At 40.8% G+C, this 21232-nt stretch overlaps 1 non-coding gene across 1 annotated transcript; it reads left to right on the forward strand.

Moving 5' to 3' along the window:
* Positions 1-19367: 19367 nt before the first annotated feature.
* Positions 19368-19563, forward strand: LOC124580651. Its single transcript, XR_006973212.1, has one exon. It is a non-coding gene; the product is annotated as a U2 spliceosomal RNA (small nuclear RNA).
* Positions 19564-21232: the final 1669 nt, after the last annotated feature.

Raw genomic sequence — 21232 nt, forward strand, 5'->3', positions numbered from 1 at the left:
TACGTTTATCGAAATAGCTCCCTTACGTTTGCACTGAAATTTAAGTATAAAATGATGAGAGGGAAAGTGTGCTCTGCTTTCAGTCTGGAATCTCAAATTTTTGACAGTTCCTTGCCTATATTCCAACAGGTTTCAATGCATAATTTGAAAAGCTTAGTTCCATATTCCCTTTATTTTGGAAGCTGTCGAATCGTTTTAAATAAAGAACATAATTCTTTTTAAGACGGCAATAAGAGCTTCAGAATTTCGGTACACAAAATATTTGTAGTATTGAAGGTAAACAAAATACACGCATCATTGTTTACAGCTTTCACGTATTGAAAAATTTGTTTCGGTGTCTCAAAACGTTGTGAAAAGCTACGATCATTCGTGCAAATTGGTACACACTCTACATTAGTACAACACAGTGTGTTTCGTATAGCTTGTTTATACATCCTGACCAATTTGTTGTTTATCAGCGACCAGAAAGAAAATAGGTGAGGATGTTACGGAAAAATATGTTTTAATTGCATGTGATAATACAAACAAACCATGAAACTTAAAACCACCTATAGTAAATATTTTGATTACCTTGACCGTATATTGAAACCGTTCAATTCATAATCCACTGTCTCCCATGAACAAACAAATGCTGTTCAGCATAGATTGTGGATCTGAAGTGCGGTACAAAGATCTTGTACAGATATCAATGTTTTGTGGGAACTACTTGTGAAAAAATTATTTGCTAAAATACCCCTAAAAAAGATAGTTTTAACGTAGATCACGAATTATTTCCATTTAGTGGGCATAGGCTCAGAAAATTGCTGCTGTTGGGTCATTCATTGCGGCATCCGCTAGACCGAATCACAAGTAGGCCGCCAGTAAGGAAAATCTAGTGACAGGGACTGTACTGCTGCTACCTCAACGTCGTGCACTCCACAAGCTGCTTTACAACAGGCTCGCTGCTCGTCATGCAGTGCCTGAAGCAGCACATGTCATGAGTACGTGACAACAAGCTGGACATTTTCTCACAAGATGCCTACAGCTTGGTCTCGCCACCCGGAGTTATATCTTTCATGTCCTGACGTCAGAGTGGACTTCTGATGTGACTGCCGCCGGCACCGTGCTGTGCCTTAACTCCAGCCTTGGCATTGATTCCAGCTCAGAACCGATGGAGTCTCAGTGGCTCTCTGTCGTAGAAGTGGGTCCACTACAGTGGGTCTGTTCAGCGTACACCAGTCAGTGCGTGCCCCTCCGACCTCTCCAGAGTCCTGAGTTCGACCTGCTCCACGCCCAGTGCGAATGATGATTTCCCGGTCTGGCGGAAGCACTAGAGGGAGGCTGCTTCTCTGTGGCAGGTTATTCTGACACTGCCTACTCAACAAGTCCGCGCCAGCCTCCTGCTGCCAACACTACCAACGACGTATTCTGAAGCCTCAATGGTTCCTGAATACAGATACTGGCCGACTTTTCTGTACAGACTGAGTTACTCATAAAAGATGCCAATCGTCTGGTTTTACAATTGCCACAGATCCAGCATTACCCATTCCCTGAGGTCACCTATCGTCAACACCCTGATGGCAAGATGATCATTCTGCTATTCTTGGGTGACTACTTAGCAGACACCAACGTGAACCGCTACAGTTAGGTATCAGAAATGCTGCTAGAAACGAGTGTGTGGTATTCTGGGGCATCAGTCTACGACGGTACTTCCTCATGGTTAGTGCAGTGCAAATATGGTTTCGGCGTTGGTTCTTTCCCTGTCATATATTTTCCTTGCATTGTAGGACCAAGCTTTACCGTGTCTTGACTGGGGGTAGGGAAGGTTACCGCTTTAAAAGACCTTGACATCATACTAAATAAAACTGTACAAATGCAGGCAGACAGTACAGATTTATACAAGCAGTTAGAGGCATTGAGGGATGATAAGAGGGAACAGTCCTCATCCATTACGTTCACATCCATCCTAGACACTAGACCCATTATCGTAGAGTCTTTTTTTCTCTCATAAAGCAGGGGAGCATGTGTTAGTATTCATGGATAACTTGTTAACAACCACTAAAATGGGATGTTGGTCCGAGGAACAACATTTGCTCGCTACGAAGTTACATTTGGTATGAGACTCGGAAGAGTATTTAATTTATTATGAAGAGCTACGCAGTGCACCAACATTAGACAGTCTAATGCCGGGGTTGTTGCAACGATAAAAAAGAAGAATAGCTGTAACGGGACAAGCAGAACAATGTGTCGCAAAAGCAGGGGCAGTCTATTGATAACTTTGTGGACAGGATGAAGAAGAGTTAACAAAGAATGATGACACTAACAAGGTTCTCCTCCAAGGGGATCAGCTGATGACATAGGATGTATTTTTGTGAGGGCTGCCTTCTGAGGTTTCGAGAGAGGTAAATACAGAATTCCCAAACAACTTGACTAAAATCGTACGAACTGCAACAGAATAGAAAGAAACAGACGTGCTGACCTGAGTCCAAGATAAAAGGGAAATTCTTCTATGGAAGTCAAGCGTACCTGTTGCTGGCGATCGAGCGACATACGGAGAGAATGCCGTCAGCCGCAGTGTAGGACGCGTGATCGAGAAGGCCAACAGGAATGAGACTGCAGACGGAATTTTAATAACGGACGTGATAGAAGGCTATCAGATGAGAATAGACATGCACTTTTAAATGGCAGTGGGGGCTCCCAGAAAATTTAAGCAAAACTATAATGTGTCAAGTGGCGCAATTTATTGTTAAGGAGGGATATAAACATTTATTTAAAAAATCATTATAGCCATATTTGTTAATGTACAAATCGAAAATCTTGCATGTGTAAAACAAAAGAGCTGTGTTTTAACTGAAAAATGTAATAAAATATGCAGGATTAATATTTTGCCAGAAATCTGAAGTTTTAATTTTTTATTGTCTTTTTTATAAAAAGCCATAACTGAAATTCTAATCATGCGATTAATCTGACAATTTTATTGTAGTATCCTGAGAAGTTTGTAAGACCTCTGAACTAAAGTTATTAATTAATGGTACAAACTGTATCATTAACAGAGTTTTTAATTTTGCACATCGAAAATTAACTTTTTCTCTACGTACAGTCACCTAAAAATCAGAATGTGATTGCCGGATCTCGTGTGTTTTAGTTCCAGGGAGACAGCAACACGTTGCGAACAGTTCCTGAAAATTTCAAAGCATTAGCGCGTATGCTTTTTGGGAAAAGGCTTCTAATAACGTAATAAAATGTAAAATAGAGAAAATACTTCTACATGTAATAAGTTTACCTCATTTTTAAAATCCTCCGTATTGATGCTCCTCATCCAACAGGTTTCCCTTTCTCCTCTTCGAATCTTCCTGGCCTGTATTTGCAGCTAAGACACTGATCTGTTAGCTTTATTGACCCTGTTCTCGTCGATGGTGTAAAATGCTTTTGTTGTAAACACACCAGGTTCTATACTAACTCTCTTCAGCACTACAGTTCTGCCATTGTTTCCGTTGTTGTAACATAGCACTGCATCATAGACACCTATTTTGATCACTTCAAGTCCACAGAATGTCCTTTTGAGCATCTAATCAAAATTATATTATTGAGGCTTTGGTTTGCATTTTGTGTCTTTCCGTAAACACACTTCCACAATAAATCAGGGTTGGCAAGAAACCTGAATGTGCTCTTAATTGCATTCATAACAGGTTCTGGTTATGAGTAGACCATGGATTTTTAGGTTGTAAAAAAGTGTGTTTTAGGCACCTAAAATAGGCTCCTTCAGTAGTTCATTTAGGCTATATAAAACCTAAAATAGGTTCTAATAAAAATTATGCAGAGAAAATAAAAATAATTGAAAATACACAGTGTTGACAGTATGAACATCTTATTAGTCATTAAAACAAGGAGAATGAATATTTACACAGTTACAGAGCACAGCAATCTACAACATTAATGTTGAACATCAAATATTTTTGAGTTCCTGCAACATAAGGACCTCCGTAAAAAAAAGGCAATGCCTTAATTAATACATTTGTAGTTTCACGTATTCTGACCATACTTGGCTTCACAATAAATAACCAAAATCTTTTCTAGGTTTTCTAGTGAAAAACTGTGGCGCTTGTCAGTCAGAATCAATTTATACGCTGAAAAAGAACGTTCTTCATCAACAGATGTGACAGGGGCGTACTTCATTTTCGGCACATGTTGGGCAGGAATGCTGCAGTCAGGAGTGCTGGATTTTCCACTAAGTATGTCGGCAGCTGCACACAACTCCTTCAGGCCAGTGTTCTTCTGCAAAACCGTTTGCATTTTTGTCTGTACTTTTTCCCCTACTTCACCTGGCGCTTCATTAATTTTCATTTTGACTTCTTCAAGCAAAGAAATATTGTCGTAGGTAGGTCTCTCTGACCCTTGTAATTGTGAAATTATTCTTGCCATAAATGTGTTGTGGGCCCTAATGCAAGATAAGCCCCATTTTAAAGAAGAATCTTTGAGTAACTCCATTGCTGCAGTTACCGGATGCAGCATCCTCCAGTATAATTTCAACCACCTTCTGGAGAGCTGAGAGGTGCGTACTATAGTATTCTGCTGCTATCAGCCACGTGCCCCAGAGGGTGACAACAGGCTCTGGCGGCAATGGGACATCTGAAACCTGTTCTTTGAATGCCTGTATTCTTGATTGTGCCTTAACAAAAAAAATTTTCACCATAGATATTACTTTATTTACTTTAGGAATTGTAGCCTTACTTGCTCTACTATGCGGTTGATCCCATGCACTACACAAGTTACGTGCAGCATCAATGGGTAGAAAACTTTTAATAGTTGAAACGCTGCTATCATATATGCAGCAGCATCAGTGACGGCCAGAAGCACCTTATTCTCATCCACTCAGTTTGGGTATAGCACCTTAAGCCCATTGTTCACAAACTGTGCTATTGTTTGTTGGTTATTTTTTGCAAGTTGTTTTGAGTAAATCAAATGAGCCCCGGATGGAACTTCTGGATCTAGCTTGCCTATAATCAGGTTTGCAATGTAACGGCCAAGACTGTCAGTAGTTTCATCCACAGAAATCCATATACAAGATTCTCCAACATCTTCTCACATTCTGTGCAGTGCAGCATTGTAATCTGAATCCACATAATTCTTAGATAAAGTTGACTCTGCAAGAATAGACTGATGGCAGTACTTCTGAAGAAAACCTCTGAAAATAGGGTTTTCTAGTTTCCAAAAGTGGTTGTTTGCCGTCACAAGTGCATGACACAAATCACTGCAGAACTTGTTTTTTTCGGAGGATTCACCAGATATATTAGTTAAACGACTTTGCTTCAATGTTGACTTTCGTTCAACATTAGCTTTATGTGCGATTCCATCTGCATGATGAGTTAAGTGAGATTTCTTAACACTTGAAACCTAATACGAGAGAAAAGGGAAATGCAGTTTAGAATCGCATATAAAGAATATTTCATATTACTAAAGGATAGCAATAAAAAAGAATCCTAAGTGACAGGAAAATAAGAAGTCTAAGAAAAACATCAACTAACCTTGTTGCATGCTTGGCAGAAAATAATTTTCCCATCTGTTGTATAATGCGGAAAATCTTGCAGCCACTGCCTTATATGAGTAGACTTTGAACTAGCTGTTTTCGGCATGGCGTAGTAATTTCACACAGAAACTAGAATTAATTTTGCACTTAGAACGTCAGTAACACTTAACACGTCGGTCGCTACACAATGTACTGATTTGTTTTTGCTGGGAAAAAGTGAACGACGACCTGTTTTTTTTTTTTATTTATTTTTTACTGAGGTGCATGGGAGCGGTAGGGTAAGTACCGTACTTGTTGCTGAACATATGGCACCTGACAGATGGCCGCCCCTTCTGAACAAGCAAATGGAATCTACCGGTGCTTCAGATGAAAACATCTCACTACTGGCAAATTATTTTTCGAACCGGAAAATTCACGTATAATACCTTTCACGAAACAGAGTAGTTTGATAGGACTGCCTGTAGACAGCAGCGAGAAAATGCGCGAAGGGCAGTAATTTAGCTATAGAGGGCGTCTACGATTAACATTGTGATTTTTTAATCCGTGCTGAGCTTAAGGCCTATGAAACCATTTCTTTGCAAAAATACACAGCTGGCCAGAATCCTATGAACGAAATATTTTCAAATATAACATTTAGTACTCCCACGTTCGATTCTAACGTGTAACTCAAATCTTTGACCGGTTCCCATTCGCTCACCGAAGTTAAGCACTGTTGTGCTCGGCGCGTACTTGGATGGATGACCATTCAACCGTGCCGAGTGCTGTTGGTAGTAAGACAAGCAAAGGAATTGTAAACAGTCTCTAACTACCTTCACCTTCGACGAGACGTAAAGCCCTAAGTTTACTTCCTTTTTCTAATATTTGAAAACACAAGAACTCTATGTCAGATTAACAAAATAGGTACCTTTTAGGATTTTGATGCAGAAATAGGAAAAATTTGGCGTCAACGTCGAAATGCGCAATTTTAGGTCCTATAGAACTAACGGTATTCGGTTTAGTTAGTCACGAAACGCATAAGTAGCAGCTTATATGCAGATTGGAGCTTAGGAAAAAGAATAGGTTTTAACCTAAAGATCCGTGATCTATTTTTTACATATGAATAATAAAACACCTATAAAGAGTATTTGGTATTAACAGGGATAGCGATATAAAAATATAAGAAAAGACCGAAGTGTTAGGCAAATATGAAGCATGAGCGCATATCAACTAGTCACCTTGCTGCATGCTGGGCAGAAAATATTTTTTTTCCATCCGTCGTAAAGTGTGGAAAAATTTGGAGCCACTGTCTTATAAGATGAAATAGGCACTTTTTAGGATATTAAAGCCAAAATAGGCAAAAATAGGCACTACTGTCGAAATAGGCTGTCTTAGGTCCTATAGAATTAACGTTATTAAGTGTAAATAGCCATGAAACACATAAGTACAAATTTTTATGCAAATAGGAACTCAGGAACAAAATAGGTTTTTACCTAAAATCCGCGGTCTGGTTATGAGTGTTTATGTGAATACGTCTCATTTCTGTTGCTGAACTTACACCAATCGTCTTTCGGACACAGATTGTGCGTTGGTGTTTGGTCAGAGAATAGTTTGTGGAAAAAAATTGCCCACACAGCACGCCTCATTGCCTCTAAATTATGAGTGTTTTCCTGATAGCTCTCTCATAAAATAACTGAAGAGAATGAAGTTCTTTCAGAGTAAGCCTTCCTTTCCGACCTAGTGATTTTTCATCGTCAAATACTTCACCTTTCTTTTCTTTCAGCAAGCGACGAAGCCTACCAGCAAGCCTCTTTTGGATGTGTCCAAGACATTCCAACTTTCCTATTGTTGATACATAAATAGCGTGGCAGAGAAGCTCTGAATCAATAAGTCTGAATCCAGTGGAATCCATATCAACATCATCCACGCACATGTACAATTCTGCTGTCCCAGGTTTCGATGTTGAAGCTGAGAGCTTCTTCATTTCGAACTCCTTCCTCTTCCTCTTTTTTGATGGTAAACCGGTTTCCATGAAACCTTCGTTTCCTAAACACACCACCCATTTTGCATAAATCTTGACTTCTACGTAAAGGTTTGCGAATTCAACCTTCTACCTACTAATATGTGTTAGTATTGTCAAAACGAGAATAAACCACATGCAGGAAAGTTTTCCGGCAAAGATGTAGATGTCAGCCAAATTTATCGAAAGCAAATAGCCTTAACACTGACAAAAATTCCGCTACAGCAACAAAGATGGGAGTGGCCGCCAGTGTAGAGTTAATCACTTTAACAATTTAAAGGCATTTCTAAAGCTGCTATCACGATAAAATTCACACACATCATAGATTAAACTGTGTAGATCAAGAAAATAATATTTTCGAAAAATCGATTTTTTGAACCAAAATCCATTACATCCACCCTGAAGTAATGCAACGCGGATCGACATGCAACATATAGTTCTTTAGCAGTGTGTTCTTTCATAACGCTGCTGTATTTGATGTAAAATAAAAGTACATGCGTTGCACCTGAAATGGCCACAACATTATTTTATTTGCGGGTGGAAGAGCGTGTTTGCAAATTTTTTCGAAATTTTCTGCTACTACCGATAAATTTGAAGAGATGTAGGTAGTTGATATGATTGAAGACATACGATATACGAGTATGTGCATACCATTCTGTATAAAAGATTAACTGTACAAAAGTTTTCTTCAGCCATTGGAAAGAGAAGAAACTTATTTCCTTAGATTATAGGACAGGCTTTGTGACAGCACACGTACCTGCAGAAATAAGTAGTATGTCAAGTGAAACTGCAGACAACGAACATCATTAAAGGAATTAGGAAAACATGTGAGTGGTTTAGTAAAAAGACAATGTTTTATTTTGAATTATGGTCCCACAACATAAAGTCCGAACTTTGTTTGCATATACAGCAGCCTGTAATGCTCAATGCTTGAGTACTTAAACTGCATGTAGCTTGCAACTGTCATTCTGAGCTTGTGATTTCTGCCATTTCGCAGAAGTGGCTCACACTCTTTGTAACTCAGAAAGCTTTTAAATGAGAACATCTGCATTCCTGTGTTTCTTGCCAGGTCGATGATTACATTTAAAATTGAATTAGCTGAGTTTAAATTCCTAGAGCATTAACCCACTTGACGGGCAGTTTAAGAGCTACTTCAAAGCTGCATGATCTGTTATGGCGTTGAATCACTTTCCATACAGATATCGCGTTAAGTTTGCTGTACCATGCAGGAAACTCAGCGTTTTCCCCTCGGTTGTAGAACAAGTTCTTTCAAAATAACTGTACTTTTGTGATGTATAGACAACTGTACGTTCTGCCCCAACTTCATCTTGACTCATTTCACACCTGAGCGTATAATTGCTCATGTTGCTTGAGAGTATAAACTGCTTCTCATGATTTAAGAAAAACTGTACCAGTCCAGTTGTTAACCATTCCTTCAGTTGACTAAATGCTTCTTGACACAATGCTGACCATCGGAATTTTACCCTTCCTGTTAGAGCCGAATTAGTGGTAGCGAAATTTCTGCAAATTTTGTTACAAACTTTCCATAGTGACTCACTATCCTTAGAAAAGACTGCAATTCCTTTTCTGGCTATAGCACCAGAAAATCCTTTATGACTTTTATCGCTCTGGGGTCTTGTTTCTAAATATAGCATACAATTGCTCAGAATACTATAGTAAATGTGCCATGATTTTATTTTTCTCATGCCTCTGAATCTGTATGTATGTGTTTGACAGATTCACCTAATTACATTTTTTAGAGAATGTTGTGTTAATCTAAGTGTTGCGACCTGTTCTTTTCTCATACGGTTCCGCTTAATGGATGCGTAAATAATTGAGCAATAATTATGTTTGATTAACTTACTTAATTTAGTTTAATTTCCTATTCTTATTTTTTTCTATGCGTACAACCCTATGAATATTTGCATTTTAAAAAAAGTAGGAAAATAGATCTCAACAAATTGGCAAACTCTGTGGAAAGTGTTTTTCTATTTTCTTGCAAAGGAAAGGTGAAAGCTAATCTTCTGCGTTCTGGCTCTATACGAATCAATGGGGGCTGACCGACTACCACGTCATCCTCCGCCAATAGCGTCATCGGATGCATTATGGAGGGGGATGTGGTCAGCAGACTCCTCTCCCATTCAATGTAGGGCTTCTTCACCTTAAAACCGCTATAAATTGGTCGAGTAGCTCTTCAGCTGGCCTCACGATGCCGAGTGCACCCCTTATGAGTCCTCTCATCAAGGGGAAATGCCTTGGCAGTACAGGGAATCTGGTAAATCTTCCTTACATGACCGTCAGCTGCACTGACAAGTCAGTTAGTGAAATGGGTTGTATTTTTAAAACAAAACACATAAAAAATATTCAAATGTGTGTGAAATCGTATGGGACGTAACTGCTAAGGTCATCAGTCCCTAAGCTTACACACTAGTTAACTGAATTATCCTAAGGACAAATACACACACCCATGCCCGAGGGAGGACTCGAACCTCCGCCGGGACCAGCCGCAGAGACTATGACTGCAGCGCCACAGGCCGCTCGGCTAACCCCGCGCTGCAGAACACATAAAACCGAGGGAGGTTGTAACAATGTTGTAACTTTGCGTTCTAAAGAAACACTTGGTCAGCCCATATTTTTGACAGATGAATTTCACTGTCCTTTTCCTGTCTTAGACCTTAGGTTGTTTGCTGAGGGGGGGGGGGGGTTAACTTTGTGACAAATAATATTCCATAATCTGAGTACCTCACTGCATACAAAAACTTTATTTTCATCAAAGTTCAAGGACAAATGTTATAAAATTCCATATATGAAGAAATTAATTGTTACAGTACACACTTGTAAAAGGTTCTGTTACAAAAAGTGCTAAAAGTGTCGCGAAGTCACCTACATTAATGGTAATTAATATTCTGTCATGAAAAACGTAATAATTTTCATTAACCAGCCAGAAGTACTTTCACAGTGCAAGAAATAAAGTAAAAATTTACTTTGGGACATATTTATATTTTTTATTATGTTACATATTTAGATGTTTTATTAAAGTCTTTATCTGTTTATAGTACTTTGATACATTTTTGTTAAGGTGATAGGGAATGGATCCTCCTTATGCTAGTAATGTGTCAGATAAATTATGTACTTCAGGATAAAGATTAAATTTTAACACATTCAGTCATCTATCCAAATAATTGTTCTATGACATAGGCAAGTCTCTTACAGTTCTGTCCGTCTGAGACGGTGAAGTCTCCAGTGAGTTGATGGTATGATGTAGCATTTGGTGGTAAAAATTACTTGGTTGAGGCTCAGTTTTCAGCTGTGGATAACTTTTCAAAATAATGTAGCCAGAATTTTTTTTTCTTTAGTAATCTCCTTGAAGTTTCTTCATTATTGGCCCCTGTGCTGCGGCTATCAAACTGCACACCCACCTTACCGACAATGCCTTGCCAAACACATTGCCATCACGCAGTTGCCGAGCTCGCACACTCTTGGGCGCGCTATTTTCGCCGTAGCGTGGATGGCTCTAAGCGCTATGGGACTTAACGTCTGAGGTCATCAGTGCCCTAGATTTAGGACTCCTTAAACCGAACTAACCTAAGGAGATCACACACATCCATGCCCAAGGCAGGATTCGAACCTGCTGCCATGGCAGCAGCGGGGTTCAGGACTGAAGCGCCTAGAACCGCTCGGCCAGAGCGGCTGGCTGCAGCATGGTGCCTGAAGTATGTCGCAGCTGTCTTCCGACTCTTCATATCACTTCTCACATTCCACAGATTCTGTTACCATTGTCTGATTTTTAAAAAAGCAAGCTCCCTGTTATTACCAGAGTGTCTACTTTACATAATTTACATATTCGTTTTTAATCATTTACAAGAAAGTCATTTCATAATATTACAACTGCTCGTCATTGACGGTGAAAGAACAAAACTATTCCATTAATGACTAAAGCACAACATCAGAAATCCAGAATGAATACTGTACCATACGTTTCATACAGGGGTTGGACAGAAGTATATGAATTCCGCAAGATATGCAAGCACGGACATATAAATGCTGATGATAGCCAAGCCTACAGGGTGCGCTATTGTTGCCAAAGACAAATGGCACTGGTGCAATATCCTCAGTACGTTGCAAGTGTTAGTCGTGTTTAGAACAGCATTCTGTATATGTGAGCTAGGTAAATTCGAACGTGGGCAAACTGATGGTGCCCATATGATAGGTGCTTCTGTAACAAAGACGGCTTAAGTATTTAGTATTTCAAGAGACATATATCGAAGCTTTCTACCGCATAAAGTGAAACGGAGGAATACCCTCCGCTAAGTCACAATGCGCAGATTAGTGTGTGTTCACTGATCGTGCCAAACGATTGTGGAAGAGCTCTGTGACAAGAAACAAGAGGATGACAGCTACAAAAGTTACAGCAGAACTGAATGTCACACTCGCGAGCTTTGTCAGCATCCAAACAACGCGAAGGGAGCTCCAGATGCAGAGAATTGCAGGGAAAGCTGGAATTCGAAAATCACTCATCAGTGATGCTACCGCTCGTGACATGAAGTCCTGCTGCTGAAGCCATAAAACCTGGGCTATGGAGCAATGGAAGGAAGTCATTTGGTCGGATGAGTCGTGTTTCGTTGTTTTCAGGTTGCAGCCTAGTTTATGTCCTAGGAGTGAAAGATAGAGTGGGTTACGTGATGTTTATGGCTGCCACATCGTGGCACACCATGGTCCCCGTTGCTCCTCTTCAATGTCACATTACTGCCAAGGATTATGTGACCATTCTGGCTGATCAGGTCTATCCCACGGTACAATGGTTGCTTGACAGTGGTGATACTCTGTTCCAAGAAGACAGTGCCCCTATTCACAAAGATCGCAACGTCTACGACTGGTTTTGTGAGCCCAAGGATGAATTTTCGCATCTCTCCTGGCCACTACATTCCCCAGATCTCAATATTATAGAGTCTTAGTGATTCCTACCCACATCCATCATCATTGCCTGCACTTTGTTGGGTCAAATCAGACATATGTAAGAAAAGTCCATGAGTATTTATCAATCCATTTCACTTACAGCGTGTGCACAACCTGGAAGCAGATTATTACCCACTCTGAGCACAGTTTTCGAGTGCTACCTAAGACAGTGTTAAATGCATCCTACATTTCCGTCTTCCGTGCTGTTTACAGAAGAACATGCTGATGTGATAGGGTTTTTATAATCAACAGTTCACATGTTTTGAGTGAGGTTCGTCCACAATCCACATTTACTCGCGCTCATCAGTAGCGATCGTTCGTAAATGTGTCAGTAGATGTAGGTGCATGTTAAATTACGTCATGTCTCGTACCTAGGCCGTTAAATAACAAGCACTATTACAATTTTCTCGCCATAGCATTGCCAGAGGTGCTGGATGACGTGCCACTCGCTACAAGACAGCTCATATGTGGCTCCAGTATGACGGTGCAACGGCACATTTCAGCCATAAAAATAAAAAAGAGTTCAAATGGCTCTGAGAACTATGGGACGTAACTGATGAGGTCATCAGTCCCATAGAACTTAGAACTACTTAAACCTAACTAACCTAAGGACGTCACACACATCCATGCCCGAGGCAGGATTCGAACCTGCGACCATAGCGGTGGCGCGGTTCCGAACTGTAGCGCTTCGAACCGCTTGGCCACTCCGGCCGGCTTTCAGCCATCCCGTGCATCAGTTCTTCAACTGGTAGATACAAAAAAATTGACTGTCAGTGATGGTTCTGCACCATGGCTTGCCCGATTCCCTATTTGACCCAAATGGACATTTTTCTGTGACGAGACATGTGCAGTCTTGTTTACAAAACCACTCTTGAATCGGAAGAAGATCGGGTTGCCCGGATAGAAGTAGCTCCAGGAGAAATTTAGGACACTCCTGCAGTCTTTCACCGTATTAGACATAACAGGACCCAGCGGCTTAATCAAATGGTTGAAATGGCTCTGAGCACTATGGGACTTAACATCTGAGGTCATCAGTCCCCTAGAACTTAGAACTACTTAAACCTCACTAACCTAAAGACATCACGCACATCCATGCCCGAAGCAGGATTCGAACCTGCCAACGTAGCGGTCGCGCGGTTCCAGATTGAAGCACCGACGAACCGCTCGCCCACACCGGCCGGCACCGGTTAAACCTCTGTTTCCAAGTCAGTGAAGTCATTTTTGAACCCCTACAGTAACTGAAGTATTGGTGTTGCAATAATATTGTTCTGTCCTGATAAAAGAGTTAAACTTTGTTTGTGTAAATTTTTGTCTCTACAGAAAAAAATCGTATTTAAAATATTTTCATTGTCATATGGAATCTTCAAAAGTACGTTAGTTTAATTAATTTTCAGCCTGAGCAAACTTCCTCTATCAGTTTAAAAATCCTCACAGGAAAACATGACATTAGAGAAAACGTATTTTTTTTCGATGTCCCTTGCAGCTTCCGAGAGTGTGTCGGTGTAAATAATTTTCACCCTGTATATGACAGAATACGAAAAAATGTCACACTTGGTGAAACGAGCTCCAAAAGACGTATATGAAACTCCATTGATAATGGATGTCACAAAATCTGAAGCATTCGTCAAGTGGTGCCATATTGTAAACGGAACGAGCAAGTAAGAAGTAGCAACCATGAACGTCGAGCCCATAAGTCAGGAGGTAATGTATAATTTTGAGAAAGAGGTGTATTTATTTATAGCACCAATCTCCGCTAACAACCGAACGCTCCAAAAAGAATAGACTCGGCCAGCTAAGACTGCAGCCACCATACGATAACCCAGCTCCTGACCAAAGCAGGTACAATCTACATCTACGCCAATTACGACGTCCCATAGAAAAAAATGGCTCTGAGCACTATGGGACTTAACGTCTAAGGTCTTCAGTCCCCTAGAACTTAGAACTACTTAAACCTCACTACCCTAACGATATTACACACATCCATGCCCGAGGCATGATTCTAACCTGCGACCGTAGCGATCGCGTGGTTCCAGACTGTAGCGCCTAGAGCCGCACGGCTCCCCCGGCCGGCCATCCCATAGAAGAACAGACCTTTCGTCGACTGAGGACAACACGTCGGTATCTTTCCACTGTGGACGCCCTGGACGTGTTTGTACGTTGCTGCGGAGTAAGAAGACTTTTTGACGACTACTACGCCACAACTCGTCAACCATCGCAACAGTTTTCTTCACGCCGCTCAGCTGAACACAATTATAATCGACTTGTTGACGAAGCTCATGGATGTATCCTAAACAAGGCCCCTCCTCAACACGCCGTAACCGTACGCACCGCCGTACCAGCCGATCGCGTAGCCACCGACTTGAGGAAAACGGAACAACGTGACCGTCTATGGATGTGAGGCCGCCACAGATGCACATTGTGCGTGTAATACAGTAACAAAGACATCAGCAAATCTTAGAGAAGTCGTTATAGACTGCCAACCTGTCTCGGCGATAGATGGCTCAGGGGATTCCATTTATGTTTTGTCGGATGCTTATCGTCGTCACCCAAGAGGACTATGTTCCGAGATAGGAAAGTGTTTCTACTAAAAGTCGCAAATGGGAAATACGACCAGCGGACCATAACATGTGTAGTCAAATAGACTATCAAAGACAATATACAGCACTGAGAATTTGTCGTTTTAGTAGAATATAATCAGGATGGGACTTCCTGAAAGTATTACAAGTAGTCATAGACTATAAAGATCAGAGTTCCAAAGCGACTCAGCTATTGCAGCAAATATACACGACAAGAATTGCTCAGCGCTGTTGTCTGAATTTTAAGATGTTGTTACCACGCCATCATGAACGAGACGGGTTTAAGTCGATAGTCGAGACGTTCAGTTAAACTGTGAAGATTTTATCGATAGCAAAAACTTACACAAACTCACGAAAGAAATCTAAATGCTAGCGAAGACGTATACCGATGTTGTCTGTTTAAATAATAATATCCGAAAGAGGGAGGGGGGGGGGGGGGAAGGGTGTAGGGTGTTGCACGTGGCGGTGGCGACCGTGACAGGACGTGTGGGCACAAATTCGCAGGGAAGAAGCTCACGAGTAGAGAGAGACAACAAGGAAAGCAAGAATAGACATTGATTGATGCAGGAGTGGAGAAGAGTGTAGGTGTGTGCAATGGAGACTACTGCATCCGTCATCCGGCCAGCGAGTGACGGCGACGTGGCGCTGCATGCTGGTGGTGGCAGCGGGGACAGCCAATACAGCGAGCAGCGACTGAGAGATGCGGCGTTGGTGTGGTAGCAGCTGCGAGCTGTTGATACCGAAATTTAACATTCTAGGTAGCAGCTTCACGGCGTCACCGCGTCCCGCTGCTAGACGCCTGCTGTCAACGACATCGAGCAACGCTTCCTGGTGGGATTGATCGAAGAACTGACTTCGCGGTAGACGAGAACCGTTCGTGGGGACCGGGTAGCAACAGCCTACCGGAACTACAGCTAGTGGCGGGTTGCAAGCCACACCACGAACCAATTCACCGTCATTATAAGTTTATTCGGTGGGTGCCATTCAGGTTGACAAACAATACAAGTGTCCCGCACCGTGTCAGGGAAGCTGGCTTAACTTTGTCAGTGCGACCGATGGTTTACCATTGCTGTGTGTCGTATGGAGAAGAGATATATATTTTCAATTAACAATAATTAGTCGATATGGATGACCGGCCTTTGTAGTTTAGAATCGGCTGGTCCCGGCGGAGGTTCAAGTCCTCCCTCGGGCATGGGTGTGTGTGTGTTTGTCCTTAGGAAAATTTAGGTTAGGTGGTGTGTTAGTCCCATAAGATTTCACACACATTTTTTTCGGTTAGAATAATAAACCAGGCCAGACCAGTTTAAGCCAAGAATTAGGTACGACTGATATAGAAATAACCAGTTTAAAGGCATGTAACGTACAGATTAACCAGAATATAACCAGTTTAAAGGCCTCTAACGTAGAGATTAATAATAATATAACCAGTCTGAAGACTTCAAATGAAGAAATGAATAGGAAAACAGAGAATTTGAGTTCAGAGACAACACCAGAATTAACTCGCTTAAAATCTTTATTATCTAGCTTAAGTACTTAGGCTACGAATGCGCATTCCAGACTAGAAGACCAAGAGAACAGAAGTCACGAATGAAAGAGTATACTCCTAATTTGATGCAGCCGATCGCGAGTGTGAAATTCGTAGTTCCGGATGAAATTGGTAACAGTAATGTAAGTTTGTCAGAACAACAGGAGATACACCTCCACAAAATCAAAAAACCTAATCTAAGTTAAATTAACAAACAGATTTTGCAAGCCATAGTTATTTCAGTAATTTTAAGGACCTATTCTAAAGTTATTTCTTGCATATGTCAATTGTTTAATGGTTATATCTTTAGCAATAAGAATAAATTCATCTTTGACAATACCATGTACAAAAACAACTGTGAAGTGTTTATAAACATGTGTGTGCAAAAGTATATCTTGAATGAAGTGACATGTACTAAAACGTCTGAGAAAAGAATGTTCGCCGGTACTAAAACGTTAAAAGTGCTTTCCTAGGATGATGTGGTAAGTTTACACTGCTCATTTTGCACTATTTTGCACATATTTTCCGCGTTCGAATTACGAAATTCATAAGCTAACATTATGCCTTTTCGCGACAGGAATATGCATTTCACCTCATTCAGTTGAAGAAATAAAACATGTATTAAGACAAATTACACCTGACGATGGAACCCCAGGGTACGAAATGCATCGTGTAGTTAATAAAACACGAAAAGGTTGTGACTGAAGGCGTTGTTTAATTCATACCTCCAATGTTTTGAATACAGTCACGTTTTAAGCTGCAAAATATGGATAAAATTAAAGTAATGTATTCCTCCTCTAAGAGATTGTCTATAAAACTGAGCCTGTAAGTAATGAACTTCTAGTATGTATTAAGGACGCTTCTACTGGGGACGATGAACAGGCACTGTCTCCGAGTGGGGAGATGGCAGTAATCACTAATCGTGTAGATGACTAACATAAAGAAAAAGAGAAATTAAAGTATAAGTATCTGTAAATTGTAAACTATTAAGCTCGTTAATAGCTAATAATAGCGGAAAGTGTTCATACTGCAGTGAGGATCACGGAATAGAAAACGCAGCACTGCTAGGACGAGTGGAACGGGCAGAGGTGCGTTTCCAGGAAGTGTGTAAACAGGTCTGGGACATATTAGTAACTAGGAACCCTTAGACTGATAGTAATATTAATGTAGAGAAGAGTGGCAATAAAGTCGTTTTTGATTGTTTGAATAGTACTACAGAATCAGCAAAATCTGTAACATGCGAAAATTGGTTTGCAGGATTTGCGCCAACATAAGAGGGGTAAACTGTATTTGCCAAACGAATGGTAAGAAGAATTTAGTTTATCTAACAGTACCCGCATGGCTAACCGGTTTCCGAGTTACAAACCAGAAGGAGAACCACACCCAGTAAATCTTTTTAGGATTTTTGAGGGAACTTTGCCGTATAAGTGGGACGATAGCAAGAAAATATGGATTGCGATCGATGTCTAAAGCCTGATGCGGCCAGTTGCACGGTACCTCATAAACATGATTTTAAGAATTGGTCAGATTTTTTACAACAGTTTAAAAACAAATACTGGTCAGAAGGCGAGCAGCAGAAGTTGGCATTCGAGTTACTGAATCCAGGCCCTTACGATAGATGCTGTAGCGGGTATACAAAAAACTCTGCGAGTGGTATTCAAATAGGCGAAAGTTAGGGGATGAATCAGTTACGAGATTCGCCTAATTAGGTTGCTCATCAGAAGCATGCCTACATACGTAAGGGAGAAGATGATTGTTAAAGAGTGGTCTAAATCCAGTTTCATCTTAAGCTCTGTGGAACAGTTAGATAATTTGAACAAGACTACGGTAGTAGAACGCTATAGTCCGAATAAAGATGGAATCAATGGAGATACAAATTTTGATCACAAGAAGGCTCATAAGAATAGCCGATATTGCCAAGTAATAAGGCAGAACATGAAAGTTCTTGTTGAGAACGGTGTAGGGTCGGATTCAGAGTTGCGCAGATTGCTAGGGTATTCGCTAGTAATGGAAAGTGGACGTACGCCAGTACGTTAAATCTTTAGCGCTATGCACTTCCGATACAAAACAAATGCTATACACTATATTTTTTTATTTACATTACTTTCATTGCAGTATGTCTAGTAAACGAACTTTAAAGGAGATAAATGGAAGAAACGAATAATTTTTACAGCCACTGTATCAAACTTTCCTGTGCTGTACGTAGTAGGCTACTATGAGTATATTATAGCTGTAAACAAAGGCATTTAAGGAATGATTTCGCCATATTGTCTTGTGCTTTTGATTCGGTGAGTGTGTACCCCACTACTCCACTACTGGCCATTCAAAAGTCCCGCCCGCAGTTTGGCAGAAAAATGGCCGCCGTATCGTCCGGTTGGCCACTCTCTCCCTATACAGGGTCTCTAGACTTGTCCCCGAGGCCGTAGGGACGAGCCGACAGGTCGGAGCATTCTTTGTATCTAACCGCTTGTCATAGGGTAAGCCGTGGCTTTCATTGACAGAAGCCTTGTGCCTACTCGTGCCGCCGGCAGCAGTGCACTCTAATACAAACATGTCAGGCTTCGATGTATACATCTAATTGAAACTAATTGAAATTCCACACCGACATAGACTCTCCCCAGTTTAAAAGTCCCATTTTACCTAATTCGAGAGACAGGAATGTTACTGACCATACACCTAGAATTTCTCACGCAAAATGTAAATTTATCCCTTTCACACGAGTTGTTTTTGAAGACAGACGAAATCGGGGCATGCACGCTTTTTCACGTCGCTGAATTATCATTACTTATTTTGAAAATCCTAGTCTATATTTCTTCTAAGTATTCTCTCATCAGGTAAAAAGTTCTGTTCTAATCAGCTTAATATCTGTTACATCCTGCATCACGGGACTAGAATATTAAATTCATTTTTGGCTCATGACGGAATACTGAGAGCATGCTCTACCTCCGTCACAGCATGCCTCCTCACTTTCGAACTCTCTTAAAGTAGCCAAATGCTTCATCACATACAATGCCTCTTAAGGTAACAGCAGAGAAAAGTTGTAAATATCAGGTTTATACTACGTATCACTTTATATTTTCGGTAATAATGCTGATTTTATTACGATGGTCAACTCTCCCTGTGTAGGTGGAAGACTGAAATTTCGTTACATGATATCACTGCAACAAAAAAAAAAAAAAAAACCGCATGATTGCCTTTCCTACCCGTAAATCATATTTGTGGTACTCTAGTCCTCGCTTCCACCCATCCAGCGGCACGTCATTGATATCAAATTGATTGGCTAGCTAATTACATTGATCGTGAGAATGATTTTGCATGGGGAATAATTACACTCACCACGTAGCTGAACGGCCATCCCTGTGGGGAAGACTATGTTCTTTTCGAGGAACACTATTCACAAACTTTAGAGAACCGACATGTGATGCTGACTGTAGGACTCTGCCTCCAGCAACATACATTACGCGTAAGGACTACGAAGATAAGATAAATTACCACTCATGAGGAGGCATATAGGAAGTCTGTTTCCGTCTCTCTACTTGCGATTCGAATAGAAAAGGATGACTAGTAGTGGTACATGGTACTCTCCGCCACACACCGAACGATGGCTTGGAAAGTAAGCATAGAGATTTAAACTTAAATTTTGTCTACCTATTAAGATGTCACTCCATCCATTTATAGACACAAAGAACGCATGGAAGAATGCTGCCTCTTATTTATCCAGAAAACAAAAGATGGAACTTCTGCTGCTTACTGTCTCTGGCCAAAAATATTTCTCTTAGCTCATAATTTTCTCATTGCAGTCACTTTGTGAGACGTACGTGAGAAGCTGTAATATGTTTGCCCACAACACTCAGAAGAAGCGGTATGGAGCTCACCCTTCAACTCCCCTTTCGGCAATTGTTCACCTGCTGTATTGTCACGAATCGTCGAGTCTTCGATACATAGCGTCTTGAATCCACATGATTTCCACGAGTAAGATATGTCCTGTACCAAATCACAGATCCCTTCTAATTATCTTGAAATCCCATCACGTTCCAATAGCGGTATTCCATTAGTTAGAAGACTGTGTGGCCCTCCACCTATCACTGAGTAGGTAGAGAGGTATCACAAGGAGAGAAACCGCATACTAAAGTAACGGAAGAAATTCACAGCCACTCAGAGTATACATGGACTGTACAAAGAAATTCAGAAGCGTGACACCTACAATTCATCGCTATCGAATAAATGTCTGTAAATATCACCCTGCACATGTCCTTATCTCCCTTATAATCTTCCTACAGTTACTGTGTTACAAATACGACAGTGCAAAGGTGCAGAGACTTGACTGTCATCACAGTCTCTCTCTCTCGCTCCCTTCCTCCCTCTCTCTCCCCCCCCCCTCTCTCTCTCTCTTTCTCTCTCTCTGTTTCTCTCTTTCCCTCTCTCTCCTCGTTATTTTTATAAGGTACAACGGAGTAAAATTACGAACTATAAAAACTTCGTTAACGTGACTTGGTAGAGAACTAGATAAGATATTTCTGAATTTCTCTCACCCGATATATCGAAAACAAATACCACCTGCTTGATGACATCGAGTAAACATGCTGATCCTATAAATATACACGTACTAGTCCATTCGAGTAGGTGGCCAGTGATCGAAGTCGCTTGCACAGACCTGTGTAAATTTTTGTCAC

Source organism: Schistocerca americana, unplaced genomic scaffold (genome assembly GCF_021461395.2).
Source record: "Schistocerca americana isolate TAMUIC-IGC-003095 unplaced genomic scaffold, iqSchAmer2.1 HiC_scaffold_34, whole genome shotgun sequence".
NCBI classification, from domain to species: domain Eukaryota; kingdom Metazoa; phylum Arthropoda; class Insecta; order Orthoptera; family Acrididae; genus Schistocerca; species Schistocerca americana.